Source organism: Moschus berezovskii, chromosome 5 (assembly GCF_049115385.1).
Source record: "Moschus berezovskii isolate FMDL1 chromosome 5, NW_MosBer_1.0, whole genome shotgun sequence".
Classification (NCBI taxonomy): domain Eukaryota; kingdom Metazoa; phylum Chordata; class Mammalia; order Artiodactyla; family Moschidae; genus Moschus; species Moschus berezovskii.
The window spans coordinates 55,798,740-55,815,392 of record NC_142464.1 but is presented as its reverse complement, the minus strand read 5'-3'; the positions used below and the strand labels follow the sequence as shown (position 1 = coordinate 55,815,392).

The window sequence follows — 16,653 nt, the reverse complement described above, 5'->3', positions numbered from 1 at the left end:
CGTGGAGTAGCTCCTCTTGGCCCTCCTGCGCCCGCACAGCCATTGCCTATTGGACGTGGGGTAGCTCCTCTCGGCCACCAACCCTGGCCTCAGGCATTGGGTAGCTCCTCACGGCCATGCCTCTTTGTGTGGTCAGTTGTGCCGGGGCCGGCGCACATAGCTATAGTCAACTAATCTTTAACAAAAGACAAAGGCAATACAAGGGAATAAAGACAGTCTTTTCAACAATAGGTGTTGGGACAACTGAACATTCACATGCAAAAAATGACATAGACCTTACACTTTTAACAAAACTTAACTCTAAATGGATCACAGATCTAAATGTAAAATGCAAAACTATTTTTCTTTTTTTTTTGCTTTATACTTGCCCTCAGTGGAGGCCATCTTTATTAATGAAGAGACAATCTTAGGGTAAGAAAAAAGGATCCAAATCAGAGGAAACATACACAGCAGGGCAGTGGCCACATACAAAGAGATGTTATTGAGAGGGTCTATGAGCAGGCTGTCTTGAGAGTCTGAGTCAATTCACAGAAGAAATGTGGAATTTCAGTTCCAATACAGAAAGTCAGCCGCATCATCAGTAGCACATGAAACAGGGAGCTGAATAAAATGATAAACACGTGAGAACCATGAGACCATAGAAGCAGGGGTTCATGATGACCACGTAGTGCAGGGAGTGGCAGATGGCCACAAACCAGTCACAGGCCATCACGGTCAGGAGGAAATTGTCCATTTCAGCAAAAAGCATAAAGAAATACACCTGAGTGAAGCAGTCTTCATAGAAGATGTCTTTTCTCTGTGTCTGAATATTCACTAGCATCCTTGGGACAGTGGTGGAGACAAAACAGATCTCAACAAAGGGCAGGTAGGAGAGGAAGAAGTACATGGGACTCTGAAGTAATTAATTGGAGGTTAATCACTTTACAATATTGTGGTGGGTTTTGCCATACATTGACATGAACCAGCCACGGGTGTACCACCCCCTTCCCGAACCTGCCTCCCACCTCCCTTCCCATCCTATCCCTCTGGGTTGTCTCAGTGCACCGGCATAAAAGGGGATTGTTAATGGTATTTATTCCATAGGATTGTTGGCAGGGATAAATGAGTTAGTGTTTTATTTATTTATTTTTTTGTTTGTTTTTTTTTTTGTAATTAATTTATTTTTTATTGGAGGCAAATTATTTTACAATATTATATTGGTTGGTTTTGCCATATATTGACATGAATTCGCCCCGGGTTTACATAAGTTCCCCCTCCTGAACCCCCCTCCCACCTCCCTCCTCCCTTTATCCTCCCTCTGGGTCATCCCCTCATGCCTGCCCCGAGCATCCTATAACATGCATTGACCCTGAACTAGTGATTCATTTCACATATGGCAAAATACGTGTTTCAATGACATTCAAAACTATTCTTAGAAGATAACACAGGAAGGAAAGTAGATGGCATTGCAGATGAAGATGACATTTTAAGATATAACACCAAAACCATTCTGATAAAAGAAATAATCGATAATTTGTACATCATTAAATTTCAATCTTTTTCTGCAAAAGACAATACCAAGAAAAAAACAGCAACAACAAGATGATCCATGAGTTCACTTCATTGCAGTTCAGTCGCTCAGTCATGACTGACTCTTTGTGACCCCATGGACTACAGCATGCCAGGCCTCCCTGTCCATCATCCATTCCCAGAGTTAACTGAAACTTGTCTCCACTGAGTCAGTGACGCCATCCAACCACCTCATCCTCTGTCATCCACTTCTCCTCCTGCCTTCAATCTTTCCCAGAATCTTTCAAATGAGTCAGTTCGTCGCATCAGGTGACCAAAGTATTGGAGTTTCACATTGGACATCAGTCCTTCCAATGAATATTCAGGACTGATTTCCTTTAGGATGGACTGGTTGGATCTCCTTGTAGTCCAAGGGACTCTCAAGAGTCTTCTCCAACACAGTTCAAAAGCATCAATTGTTCGGCGCTCAGCTTTATTTATGGTCCAACTCTCACATCCATAGGTGACTACTGGAAAAACCATAGCCTTGACTAGACGGACCTTTGTTGGCAAAGTAATGTCTCTGCTTTTTAATATGTTGTCTAGGTTGGTCATAAGTTTTCTTCCAAGGAGTAAGCATCTTTTTTTTTTCACACAGATTATCTCTTTTATTAAATTATTTTTCTTATTATAAAAGTAACATATTCTCTTTGTAGGAAATTCAGATCAGAAAAATTTTAAAAGAATACAAAATTTATCTTAAATCCATAATCCAAATAAGCATTACTAGTCTCTAGATCATTTCTTTCAGGTACTTTTCTATCTTTATATGTCATTTTGGACCATTTAGATCATAATAAAGAAATTGTCTAGTATCTTGTGTTTTCTACTTAATATTATGTTGGAAGAATTTTTTCACACCATTAATTTTTCTTGTAAATAGCCTCAATGTTCACCTGATATTTCAAAACTATAATTTGCTTAATTGTCCCTCTTTAGCAATGGCAAGCCACTCCAGTACTCTTGCCTAGAAAATCCCATGGATGGAGGAGCCTGGTAGGCTGCAGTCCATGGGGTCGCTATGGGTCGGACACGACTGAGCGACTTCACTTTCACTTTTCACTTTCACACATTGGAGAAGGAAATGGCAACCCACTCCAGTGTTCTTGCCTGGAGAATCCCAGGGACAGGGGAGCCTGGTGGGCTTCCGTCTATGGGGTCACAGAGAGTCGGACACGACTGAAGTGACTTAGCAGCAGTAGCAGCAGCATATAGACATTTAAATTATTTTCACTTTTTCATTATCATACGAAATATGAAATATAGCCTGTGTGCACAGTTTTTGTCCATAATCTTTTTGTTTTACTTTGTGTGTGTGTGTGTGTTGTGTTTATTTTTTTTTACCAATTATATTTTTATGTATTAACATCAAACAATCCAAAAACAAAATTAAGTAAAAAATTTCATTCACAAATGGAATTCATAGTACCAAAAATATATGTAGGAAAATAAATTTGATAAAAGAATTGGAAGACAACACTAAAAACAACAAAACATAGACAAAACGCATTAATAAGATCTAAATAAATGGAAAGCCATTCCAAGTCCCTGAATAGGAAGACTCAGTTTTCTTCAGTTCAGTTCAGTCTCTCAGTTGCGTCTGACTCTGCAACCTCATGGCCTGCAGCATACCAGGCTTCCCTGTCCGTCACAATTCTCTCACAAATTGATTTATAAATTCAACACTTCTTTCAAAATCCAGCAACTTTTTTGCATATATTTACAAATTGATCCCAAAGTTTATATGGAAATGCAAAGGAACTAGAATAGCCAAAACACATTTTTTAAAAAGAACAAAGGTGGAAGACTTACACCACTCAATATAAAAATGTACTATAAAGTCACAGTAGTTAAGACAGTGTAGAATTGGTGCAAGAATTTCCATGCAAATCAATAGGATGGGATCGAGAGTCCAGAAATAGACCTCACATTTAAAGTGATCCGTTTTTTAACAAAGGTGCAAACACAATTCAATAGGCAAACTGTAGCCTTTCCAACAAATAAGCACTGGAATCGGATATCTACATGCAGAAAAGTGAACTTACTTCACAAAATACAAAAAAGAAAAGTATCTGAAAGACCTCAATATAGGATCACAGACCATATAACAGCTAAAATTATAAAAGTTTCAGAAGAAAATATAACATAAAATCTTTGTGTGTTTTTTTTTTTTTGTGATAGAAAATATAGGTTTATTTGCCTGTGTTTTATTTTTTTTTCCCTGTCTGATTTATTTATTTATTTATTTTATTTTTTCAAGAACAAGTTTAGGAATCTTTACTTAAAAACAACCTTATCTTAAAATGGAGTAAGTTTGGTTTTACGAGCAGCAAGCAAGTACAGAAGCAAAAATGCATTACAGGAGCATTAAGTTCTACATTAGGTCACAGCGTCTAATCTGAAATCACACCCATAATATCATTTTTCAGGATATCTGGGAAATAGTTATTTCCCAGGATGTCTGAACCATAGCTACTCTATTTTGACTTTTAATTGTAAAAAAAAAAAAAAAAATTTTTTTTTTAATCGCCAAAGCAGATTTCACCGTTAATGACGTCAGTGTTTTTCTAGGTATAAGAAGATGCAAGAATTGGAACTCATAAACCTTTTTCTGAAAAGATCTAACTATCTGAAGGCCTGTTCTGCCAGTTTTTTTTTTTTTTTTTTTTTTTTCAGAGCACAGAGTGCCTCATTCCTGATTTTCACCCTGAACTTCTTTCAGGGGGTGTTGAAGGTCAGCAGCTTGCAATGGTCATGATGTAATCTTTGTAGAGGCACCTGGCAAGTACCAACTTCCAGTCCCTTCATAGCCACATATCTGACCATGTGACACCATTTCATGGCCATTGTGTCCCGCGGTGCTGGGAGGATGAAGATCAGATGCCTCGTGACCTGCAACCAGGACTAAAAAAGAAGGACATAATTTAAAGGACTGTCTCCAACCTGGATGGAAGGACTTTTTTCAGAAGAAACTACACTACACTAGGATGAGAAGACGACGACATCAGAGGTAGACAGCTTGCCCAAGATGCTGGACCTGATTCGTATGATCATTTCTAATGTTTTCTTGACTTCTTAGCCTTCTGCATATAAATCAAATGCTTTTCTACCATAGGCCTGATCCTATGTTAGTTTTAGAAATTAATCCAATTGTCGGGTTTGTAGACATGTAAAAGCTCATTTGGCTTATACAAAAACTCTGTTAGACTTGTTCCATCCTAATGTCCTTAAACTATGGCAACAGTCTGCTTCTAAATTGGAAAATTAAAAACAATAGCTGGAAATCAGAGTCAGGGCTATAGGAAATCCAAGATGGCTGCTTGGCTTTTCCCAGCTCCCTGACAAACCTCATTTTTTACTTGATGGGTTAAAGCCTCCCTGGCTACAGGGCCTCCATAATGAAAAATCACGGAATATTAAGTTTTGTAAATTGTTAAATTAAGTTTCTAGTTTTGTAAATGTCTCAGTTCAGTTCAGTTCAGTTCAGTCGCTCAGTCCTGTCCGACTCTCCGCGACCCCATGAATCACAGCACGCCAGGCCTCCCTGTCCATCACCAACTCCCGGAGTTCACTCAAACTCATGTCCACAGAGTCGGTGATGCCATCCAGCCATCTCATTCTCCGTCGTCCCCTTCTCCTCCCGCCCCCAACCTTTCCCAGCATCACAGTCTTTTCCAGTGAGTCAACTCGTCGCATGAGGTGGCCAAAGTATTGCAGTTTCAGCTTTAGCATCAGTCCCTCCAATGAACATCCAGGATTGATCTCCTCCAGAATGGACTGGTTGGATCTCCTTGCAGTATAAGGGACTCTCAAGAGTCTTCTCCAACACCACAGTTCAAAAGCATCGATTCTTCGGCGGTCAGCCTTCTTCACAGTCCAACTCTCACATCCATACATGACCACGGGAAAAACCATTGCCTTGACTAGACGGACCTTGGTTGGCAAAGTAATGTCTCTGCTTTTTAATATACTATCAAGGTTGGTCATAACTTTCCTTCCAAGGAGCAAGCGTCTTTTAATTTCATGGCTGCAATCAGCATCTGCAGTGATTTTGGAGCCCAAAAAAATAAAGTCTGACACTGTTTCCACTGTTTTTCCATCTATTTCCCATGAAGTGATGGGACCAGATGCCATGATCTTTGTTTTCTGAATGTTGAGCTTCAAGCCAATCTTTTCACTCTCCTCTTTCACTTTCATCAAGAGGCTTTTGAGTTCCTCTTCACTTTCTGCCATAAGGGTAGTGTCATCTGCATATCTGAGGTTATTGATATTTCTCCCGGCAATCTTGATTCCAGCTTGTGCTTCTTCCAGCCCAGCGTTCCTCATGATGTACTCTGCATATAAGTTAAATAAGCAAGGTGACAATATACAACCTTGACGTACACCTTTTCCTATTTGGAACCAGTCTGTTGTTCCATGTCCAGTTCTAACAGTTGCTTCCTGACCTGCATACAGGTTTCTCAAGAGGCAGGTCAGGTGGTCTGGTATTCCCATCTCTTTCAGAATGTTCCACAGTTTATTGTGATCCACACAGTCAAAGGCTTTGGCATAGTCAATAAAGCAGAAATAGAAGTTTTTCTGAAACTCTCTTGCTTTCTCCATGATCCAGCGGATGTTGGCAATTTGATCTCTGGTGCCTCTGCCTTTTCTAAAACCTGCTTGAACATCTGGGAGTTCACGGTTTACATACTGCTGAAGCCTGGCTTGGAGAATTTTGAGCATGACTTTACTAGCGTGTGAGATGAGTGCAATTGTGCGGTAGTTTGAGCATTCTTTGGCATTGCCTTTCTTTGGGATTGGAATGAAGACTGACCTCTTCCAGTCCTGTGGCCACTGCTGAGTTTTCCAAATCTGCTGGCATATTGAGTGCAGCACTTTCACAGCATCATCTTTCAAGACTTGAAATAGCTCAACTGGAATTCCATCACCTCCACTAGCTTTGTTCGTAGTGATGCTTTCTAAGGCCCACTTGACTTCACATTCCAAGATGTCTGGCTCTAGGTCAGTGATCACGTTATCGTGACTATCTTGGTCGTGAAGATCTTTTTTGTACAGTTCTTCTGTGTATTCCTGCCACCTCTTTTTAATATCTTCTGCTTCTGTTAGGTCCATACCATTTCTGTCCTTTATCGAGCCCATCTTTGCATGAAATGTTCCCTTGGAATCTCTAATTTTCTTGAAGAGCTCTCTTGTTTTTCCTATTCTGTTGTTTTCCTCTATTTCTTTGCATTGATCACTGAGGAAGGCTTTCTTATCTCTCCTTGCTATTCTTTGGAACTCTGCATTCAGATGCTTATATCTTTCCTTTTCTCCTTTGCTTTCCGCCTCTCTTCTTGTAAATGTCTAGTGTTTACTAAAACTCACTGCTGAGACAGTTCCTTGCTATGTGATACTACTAAAAGATTTAATTAAGTTATTAAAAAGGACACTCTAGGTTAGTTTCTAAGGCTTATCTCAGTAACCAATCTTCAGATAAAGGTCGGATGCTCCATAATGTACAACCAAGAGATTAACACCAGACTATAATCATTTAACGAATGAAGTCGGGTGACTTGGGGTATACCAGGCTTTATCTAATGAAAGTTCTTGACTTGTAATTCTTATTTTACTAATAACTGCTAGCTATGGCTATATTATTTTCTATGTCACTTGTTTCACTGAGCCTGTGATATAAAGCTGAACTGACAGTTCCATATGAGACTAATAATTGTAATAATGTGACTCTGGGTATGGGAAAAAGCAACAAGAGGAAATATTTTCCTGGACCAGGAGGCTAGTAAGACAGTGGTCCAGAAACTTTTGCTACTTGCAAGGCCTGGTCCAATTTTAGCACACTGAGTGGCCCATCACTTCCCTAGACCTGGGAGTAAGCATCTTTTTTAATTTCATGGCTTCAGTCACCATCTGCAGTGATTTTGGAGCACCAAATAAATAAAGTCTGATACTGTTTCCACTGTTTCCCCATCCATTTCCCATGAAGTGATGGGACCAGATGCCATGATCTTAGTTTTCTGAATGTTGAGCTTTAAACAAATTTTTTCACTCTCCTTGTTTGTCTTCACCATGAGGCCCTTTAGTTCTCTTTAGTTCTATTGCTTTCTGCCATAAGGGTGGTGTCATCTGCATCTGTTATTGCTATTTCTCCAGGCAATCTTTTTTTTTTTTTTATTTCTAAAAAAGAATTTTATTAAAAAAGCACAAATGCAAAGAAATGAACAGAGGAAAATTTATGCGTCGAACCTGGACTGGTCACTTATGATAATATACATGCTACAATTCCATTCTCCCCAATCATTCCACCTTCACCCTCTCCCACAGAGTCCCAAAGACTGTTCTAAATGCCTATGTCTCTTTTGCAGTCTCTTATACAGGGTTCAGGTTACCATTTTTCTAAATTCCATATATATGCGTTAATATACAGTATTGATGTTCTTCTTTCTGGCTTACTTCACTCTGTATAATTGGCTCCAATTTCATACACCTCATTAAAACTGATTCAAATGCATTCTTTTTGATGGCTGAGAAATACTCCATTGTGTATATGTACCAAAGCTTTCTTATCCATTCATCTGCAGATGGACATCTAGGTTGCTTCCATGTCCTGGCTATTATGAACAGTGCTGCAATGAACATTGGAGTACATGTGTCTCTTTCAATTCTGGTTTCCTCGGTGTGTATGCCCAGGAGTGCGATCGCTGGATCATATGGCAGTTCTATTTCCAGTTTTCTGAGGAATCTCCACACTGTTCTCCATAGTGGCTGTACTAGTTTGCATTCCCACCAACAGTGTAAGAGGGTTCCCTTCTCTCCACACCCTCTCCAGCACTTATTGCATGTAGACTTTTGGATAGCAGCCATTCTGACTGGTGTGAAATGGTATCTCATTGTGGTTTTGATTTGCATTTCTCTGATGATGAGGGATGTTGAGCATTTTTTCATGTGTTTATTAGCCATCTTTATGTCTTCTTTGGAGAAATGTCTGTTTAGTTCTTTGGCCCATTTTTTGATTGGGTCACTTAGATTTCTGGAATTAAGCTGCAGGAGCTGCTTGTATAATTTGGAGATTAATCCTTTATCAGTTGCTTCATTTGCTATTATTTTCTCCCATTCTGAAGGCTGTCTTCTCACCTTGCTTAGAGTTTCCTTTGCTGTGCAGAAGCTTTTGATTTAAATTAGGTCCCATTTGTTTATTTTTGCTTTTATTTCCAATATTCTGGGAGGTGGGTCTTGGAGGATCCTGCTGTGATTTATGTCGGAGAGTGTTTTGCCTACGTTCTCCTCTAGGAGTTTTATAGTTTCTGGTCTTACATTTAGATCTTTAATCCATTTTGAGTTTATTTTGGTGTATGGTGTTAGGAAGTGTTCCAGTTTCATTCTTTTACAAGTGGCTGACCAGTTTTCCCAGCACCACTTGTTAAAGAGACTGTCTTTTCTCCATTTTATATTCTTGCCTCCTTTGTCGAAGATAAGGTGTCCATAGGAGCGTGGGTTTATCTCTGGGCTTTCTATTTTGTTCCATTGATCTATATTTCTGTCTTTATGCCAGTACCATACTGTCTTGATGACTGTGGCTTTGTAATAGAGCCTGAAGTCCGGCAGGTTAATTCCCCCAGTTCCATTCTTCTTCCTCAAGAGTGCTTTGGCTATTCGAGGTTTTTTGTATTTCCATACAAATTGTGAGATTATTTGTTCTAGTTCTGTGAAAAATATTGTTGGTAGCTTTATAGGGATTGCATTGAATGTATAAATTACTTTGGGTAGTATACTCATTTTTACAATATTTATTCTTCCAATCCACGAACACGGTATATTTCTCCATCTATTCGTGTCCTCTTTGATTACTTTCACTAGTGTTTTATAGTTTTCTATGTACAAGTCTTTTGTTTCCTTAGGTAGATATATTCCTAAGTATTTAATTGTTTTCATTGCAAAGTGAATGGAATGGTTTCCTTAATTTCTCTTTCTATTTTCTCATTATTAGTGTATAGGAATGCAAGGGATTTCTGTGTGTTGATTTTATATCCTGCAACTTTACTGTAATCATTGATTAGCTCTAGTAGTTTTCTGGTAGAGTCTCTAGGGTTTTCTGTGTAGAGGATCATGTCATCAGCGAACAGTGAAAGCTTTACTTCTTTTTTTCCAATTTGTATTCCTTTTATGTCTTTTTCTGCTCTGATTGCTGTGGCCAAAACTTCCAGAACTATGTTGAATAGTAGTGGTGAGAGTGCGCACCCTTGTCTTGTTCCTGACTTTTAGGGGAAATGCTTTCAGTTTTTCACCATTGAGGATAATGTTTGCTGTGGGTTTGTCATATATAGCTTTTATTATGTTGAGGTATGTCCCTTCAATTCTCACTTTCTGGAGGGTTTTTATCAAAAATGGATGTTGAATTTTGTCGAAGGCTTTTTCTGCATCTATTGAGATAATCATATGATTTTTATTTTTCAGTTTGTTAATGTGGTGTATTACGTTGGTTGATTTGCGTATATTGAAGAATACTTGCATTCCAGGGATAAAGCCCACTTGGTCATGATGTATGATCTTCTTAATGTGTTGTTGGATTCTGATTGCTAGAATTTTGTTAAGGATTTTTGCATCTATGTTCATCAGTGATATTGGCCTATAGTTTTCTTTTTTTGTGGGGTCTTTACCAGGTTTTGGGATTAGGGTGATGGTGGCCTCATAGAATGAGTTTGGAAGTTTCCCTTCCTCAGCTATTTTCTGGAAGAGTTTGAGTAGAATAGGTGTTAGCTCTTCTCTAAATTTTTGGTAGAATTCAGCTGTGAAGCCGTCTGGACCTGGGCTTTTGTTTGCTGGGAGATTTTTGATTACAGTTTCAATTTCCGTGCTTGTGATGGGTTTGTTCAGATTTTCTATTTCTTCCTGGTTCAGTTTTGGAAAGTTGTACTTTTCTAGGAATTTGTCCATTTCTTCCAGGTTATTCATTTTATTGCCATATAATTGCTGATAGTATTCTCTAATAATCCTTTGTATTTCTGTGTTGTCAGTTGTGATCTCTCCATTTTCATTTCTAATTTTATTGATTTGGTTCTTCTCCCTTTGTTTCTTGATGAGTCTGGCTAGTGGTTTGTCAATTTTATTCACCTTCTCAAAGAACCAGCTTTTGGCTTTGTTGATTTTTGCTATGGTCTCTTTTGTTTCTTTTGCATTTATCTCTGCCCTAATTTAATAAGGACTTAGAAGAAATAAAAAAGAGTCAATATACAATGAATAATGCAATAGATGAGATCAGAAACACTCTGGAGGGAACAAACAGTAGAATAACAGAGGCAGAAGACAGGATAAGCGAACTAGAAGATAAAATTGTAGAAATAAATGAAACAGAGAGGAAAAAAGAAAAACGAATTAAAAGAAATGAGGACAATATTAGAGACCTCTTGGACAATGTTAAACGCTCCAACATTCGAATCATAGGAGTCCCAGAAGAAGAAGACAAAAAGAAAGACCATGAGAGAATACTTGAGGAGATAATAGTTGAAAACTTCCCTAAAATAGGGAAAGAAATAATCACCCAAGTCCAAGAAACCCAGAGAGTCCCCAACAGGATAAACCCAAGGCAAAATACTCCAAGACACATATTAATCAAATTAACAAAGATCAAACACAAAGAACAAATATTAAAAGCAGCAAGGGAAAAGCAGCAAATAACACTCAAGGGGATTCCCATAAGGATAACAGCTGATCTTTCAACAGAAACTCTTCAGGCCAGAAGGGAGTGGCAAGATATACTTAAAGTGATGAAAGAAAATAACCTAGAGCCCAGATTACTATGCCCAGCAAGGATCTCATTCAAATATGAAGGAGAAATCAAAAGCTTTACAGACAAGCAAAAGCTGAGGGAATTCAGCATCACCAAACCAGCTCTCCAACAAATGCTAAAGGATCTTCTATAGACAGGAATCACAGAAAGAGTGTATAAACTTGAACCCAAAGCAATAAAGAAAATGGCTACGGGATCCTACTTTTCAATAATTACCTTAAACGTAAATGGGTTGAATGCCCCAACCAAAAGACAAAGGCTGGCTGAATGGATACAAAAACAAAACCCCCATATATGTTGTCTACAAGAGACCCACCTCAAAATGAGGGACGCATACAGACTGAAAGTGAAGGGCTGGAAAAAGATAGTCCATGCAAATAGAGACCAAAAGAAAGCAGGAGTAGCAATACTCATATCAGATAAAATAGACTTTAAAACAAAGCCTGTGAAACGAGACAAAGAAGGAAACTACATAATGATCAAAGGATCAATCCAAGAAGAAGATATAACAATTATAAATATTTATGCACCTAACATAGGAGCACCGCAATATGTAAGACAATTACTAACAAGTATGAAAGGGGAAATTAACAATAACACAATAATAGTGGGAGATTTTAACACCCCACTTACATCTATGGATAGATCAACTAAACAGAAAATTAACAAGGAAACACAATCTTTAAATGATATAATAGAAGAGTTAGACCTAATAGATATCTATAGGACATTTCACCCCAAAACAATGAATTTCACCTTTTTCTCAAGCGCACACGGAACATTTTCCAGGATAGATCACATCCTGGGACATAAATCTAGCCTTGGTAAATTCAAAAAAATTGAAATCATTCCAAGCATCTTTTCTGACCACAATGCAGTAAGATTAGATCTCAATTACAGGAGAATAACTGTTAAAAGTGCCAACATATGGAGACTGAAGAACACGCTGCTGAATAATGAACAAATCATAGAAGAAATCAAAAGAGACATCAAAATATGCATAGAAATTAATGAAAATGAAAACAAAACAACCCAAAACCTCTGGGACACTGTAAAAGCAGTGCTAAGGGGGAAGTTCATAACAATACAGGCATACCTCAAGAAACAAGAAAAAAGTCAACTAAATAACCTAACTCTACATCTAAAGCAACTAGAAAAGGAAGAAATGAAGAACCCCAGGGTCAGTAGAAGGAAAGAAATCTCCAGGCAATCTTCATTCCATCTTGTGATTCATCGAGCCCAGATTTCCTCATGATGTACTCTGCATACAAGTTAACTAAGCAGGGTGACAATATGCAGCCTTGATGTACTCCTTTTCCTATTTGGAACCAGTCTGTTGTTCCATGTCCAGTTCTAACTGTTACTTCCTAACTTGCATATAAGTTTCTCAAGAGGCAGGTCAGGTGGTCTGGTATTACATCTCTTTCAGAATTTTCCACAGTTTTTGGTGATCCACACAGTCAAAGGCTTTAGTCTAATAAAGTAGAAATAGATGTTTTTTGTTTTTTTTTTTTTCTGGAACTCTCTTGCTTTTTCACTGACCCAGAAGATATTGGCAATTTGATCTCTGGTTACTCTGCCTTTTCTAAATCCAGCTTGAACATCTGGAAGTTTACGGCTCATGTACTGCTGATGTCTAGCTTGGAAAATTTTGAGCATTATTTTGCTAGCATGTGAGATGAGGGCATCTGTGTGGTAGTTTGAGCATTCTTTGCCATTGCCTTTCTTTGGGATTGGAATGAAAACTGACCTTATCCAGTCCTGTGGCCACTGCTGAGTTTCCCAAATTTGCTGGTATATTGAATGTAGCACTTTCACAGCACCATCTTACAAGATTTTTAATAGTTCAACTGGAATTCCATCACCTCCTCTAGCTTTGTTCATAATGATGCTTCCTAAGGCCCACTTGCCTTCGCATTCCAGGATGTCTGGTTCTAGGTCATCTGGGTCATGAAGATCTCTTTTGTATAGTTCTTCTGTGTACTCTTGACACCTCTTCTTTATATCTTCTGTTTTTGTTGGGTCCATACCATTTCTGTCCTTTATCGAGCCCATCTTTGCATGAAATGTTCCCTTGGAATCTCTAATTTTCCTGAAGAGACCTCTAGTCTTTCCCATTCTATTGTGTTCCTCTATTTCTTTGCACTGATCACCAAGGAAGGCTTTCTTATCTCTCCTTGATATTCTTTGGAATTCTGCATTCAAATGGGTATATCTTTCCTTTTCTCCTCTGCTTTTTGCTTCTGTTCTTTTCACATCTATTTGCAAGGCCTCCTCAGACAGCCATTTTTCTTTTTTGCGTTTCTTTTTCCTGGGGATGGTCTTGAATATTGCCTCCTGTACAATGTCACGAATCTCCATCCATAGTTCATCAGGCACTCTGTCTATCAAATCTAGTTCCTTAAATCTATTTCTCACTTCCACTGTATAATCCTAAGGGATTGGATTTCGGTCATACCTGAATGGTCGGGTTGGAGGCGCTGGAGCAAGTGGCATCCGCATGGTGCTGGAGGGGCCGTGAGGAGATACCCCGCATCCAAGTTCAGGAGCAGCAGCTGTGCTTTGCTGAGCGGCTGTGAGGAGATACCCCATATCCAAGTTAGAGAAACCCCAAGAAGACGGTTGGTACTGGAGTGACTGTGATGACCCATGCCCAAGGGCAAAGGAGAAGCGCCAGAAAGATGGTAGGAGAGATGAATTCACGTTTAGAATCAAACCTCATTCCTGCCAGAGATGCTCAAAGGGCTCAAACAATCTTCATGCACACCAGGACCCAGGGACTCTACATAGACAGAGACAGAACTGTGTTTGAGCATCTCCTGTGGAGGTATGGGCCAGCAGTGGACTGCCACAGGGACAGGGTCTCTGGGTACAGCAGACTTGAGTATAAAAAGTCCTCTTGGAGGAGGTCGCCATTAACCCCGTCAAAGAGCTGCCAGACCATACACAGGACTGGGAAATAGATTCTTGGAGAGCACAAACAGAACCTTATATGCACCAGGACCCAGAAGAAAGGAGCAGTGACCCCCATAAGAGACTGACCCAACTTGCTTGTGAGTGTCCAGGAGTCTCCAGTGGAGGCGTGGATTGGTGGTGGTCTGCTGTATGTTTGGAGGCAATGAATATATCTGTACATGCATGGGATCTTTTGAAGGAGATCACCGTTATCTTCATTACCTCTACCATAGTATAAAGTGAAGTGAAGTCGCTCAGTCATGTCCGACTCTTTGCGACCCCATGGACTGTAGCTTACCAGGCTTCTCAGTCCATGGAATTTTCCAGGCAAGAATACTGAAGTGGGTTGCCTTTTACTTCTCCAGGGGATCTTCCCAACCCTGGGATCAAACCCGGGTCTCCTGCAGTGCAGGCAGACGCTTTACCATCTGAGCCACCAGGGAAGACCCCACCATAGTATGTCCCCAGGTAAATAGCAGTGAGGGAACACAGCTCCACCCATCAACAGAAAATTGGATTAAAGATTTACTGATCATGGCCCTGCTTATCAGAGCAAGACCCAGTTTCCCGCTCAGTCAGTCTGTCCCACCAGGAAGCTTCCATAATTCTCTTATCCTTCTCTATTGGAGGGCAGACAGACTGAAAACCACAGTCGCAGAAAACTAACCAATCTGATCACATGGACCACAGCCTTTTCTAACTCAATGAAACTATGAGCCATGCCGTGTAGGGCCATCCAATATGAACCGGTCATGGTGGAGAGTTCTGACAAAACGTGGTCCACTGAAAAGGGAAATGGTAAACCACTTCAATATTCTTGCCTTGAGAAACCCATGAACAGTATGAAAAGGCAAAAAAAAAAAAAAAAAATAGGACACTGAAAGGTGACACCCAGGTCAGTAGGTGCCCAAAATGCTATTGGAGATCAGTGAAAAAATAACTCCAGAAAGAATGAAGAGAGGGCGTCAAAGCAAAAACAACACCCATTTGTGGATGTGACTGGTGATGGAAGTAAAGTCCAATGCTGTAAAGAGTAATGTTGCATAGGAACCTGGAATGTTAGGTCCACGAATCAAGGCAAATTGGAAGTGGTCAAACAGGAGATAGCAAGAGTGAACATTGACATTTTAGGAATCAGTGAACTAAAATGGACTGGAGTGGGTGAATTTAACTCAGATGATCATTATATCTATTACTGTGGGCAAGAATCCCTTAGAAGAAATGGAATAACCATCATAGTCAACAAAAGAGCCCAAAATGCAGTACTTAGATGCAATCTCAAAAATGACTGAATGATCTCTGTTTGTTTCCAAGGCAAACCATTCAGTATCACAGTAATCCAAGTCTATGCCCCAACCAGTAATGCTGAAGAAGCTGAAGTTGAACTGTTCTATGAAGACCTTCAAGAACTTCTAGAACTAACATCCCCCTCCCCCCAAAAAAAATGTCCTTTTCATTATAGGGGACTGGAATGCAAAAATAGGAAGTCAAGAAACACCTGATGTAACAGGCAAATTTGGTCTTGGAGTACAGAATGAAGCAGGGCAAAGGCTGCCAAGAGAATGCACTGGTCATAGCAAATACCCTCTTCCAACAACACAAGTGAAGACTCTACACATGGACATCATCAGACATTGTCCATCAACAGATGGACAACACTGAAATCAAATTGATTATATTCTTTGCAGCCAAAGGTGGAAGAGCTCTATACAGTCACCAAAAATAAGACCAGGAGCTGACTGTGGCTCAGATCATGAACTCCTTATTGCCAAATTCAGACTTAAATTGAAGAAAGTAAGGGAAAAACACTAGACCATTCAGATATGACCTAAATCAAATCCATTACAATTATACAGTGGAAGATGGTCCATAATCTGGGAGAAAACATTTGCAAAAGACACATCTAATAAAAGACTATTTTCCAAAATATACAAATAACTTATTCATCCATAAGAAAATTAACTACACGATTTTAAAATGGTCCAAAATCTTTAACAGATACCACACTAAAGAAATAAAGATAGAAAATAAGCATCTGAAAAGATGCTCACATCATATGTCATTAAGGAAATTAAATTAAAACAACAATTAAATATCACTACACATCTCTTAGAATGACCAAAATCCAGAGCAGTGGAAATACCAAATGCTAACGAGGATATAGAGCAACAGAAACTCGTTAATTGTTGATAATAATGTAAAATGATATAAACACTTTGGAAGACAGTTTGGCTCTCTTACCACTTGATCCAGCAGTTGCTTCCCTTGGTATTTACCCAAACAAGCTGAAAACTTACATTAACACAAATATGTGTATATGTACTTTTATAGCAGCTTTATTCATAACTGCCAAAAGATAGACGCAACTA

The 16,653-nt window shown here is 39.2% G+C and overlaps 1 pseudogene; it reads right to left on the bottom strand.

Moving 5' to 3' along the window:
• Positions 1-336: 336 nt before the first annotated feature.
• On the bottom strand, positions 337-13,865 carry LOC148777832 (olfactory receptor 7D4-like; annotated as a pseudogene).
• Positions 13,866-16,653: the final 2,788 nt, after the last annotated feature.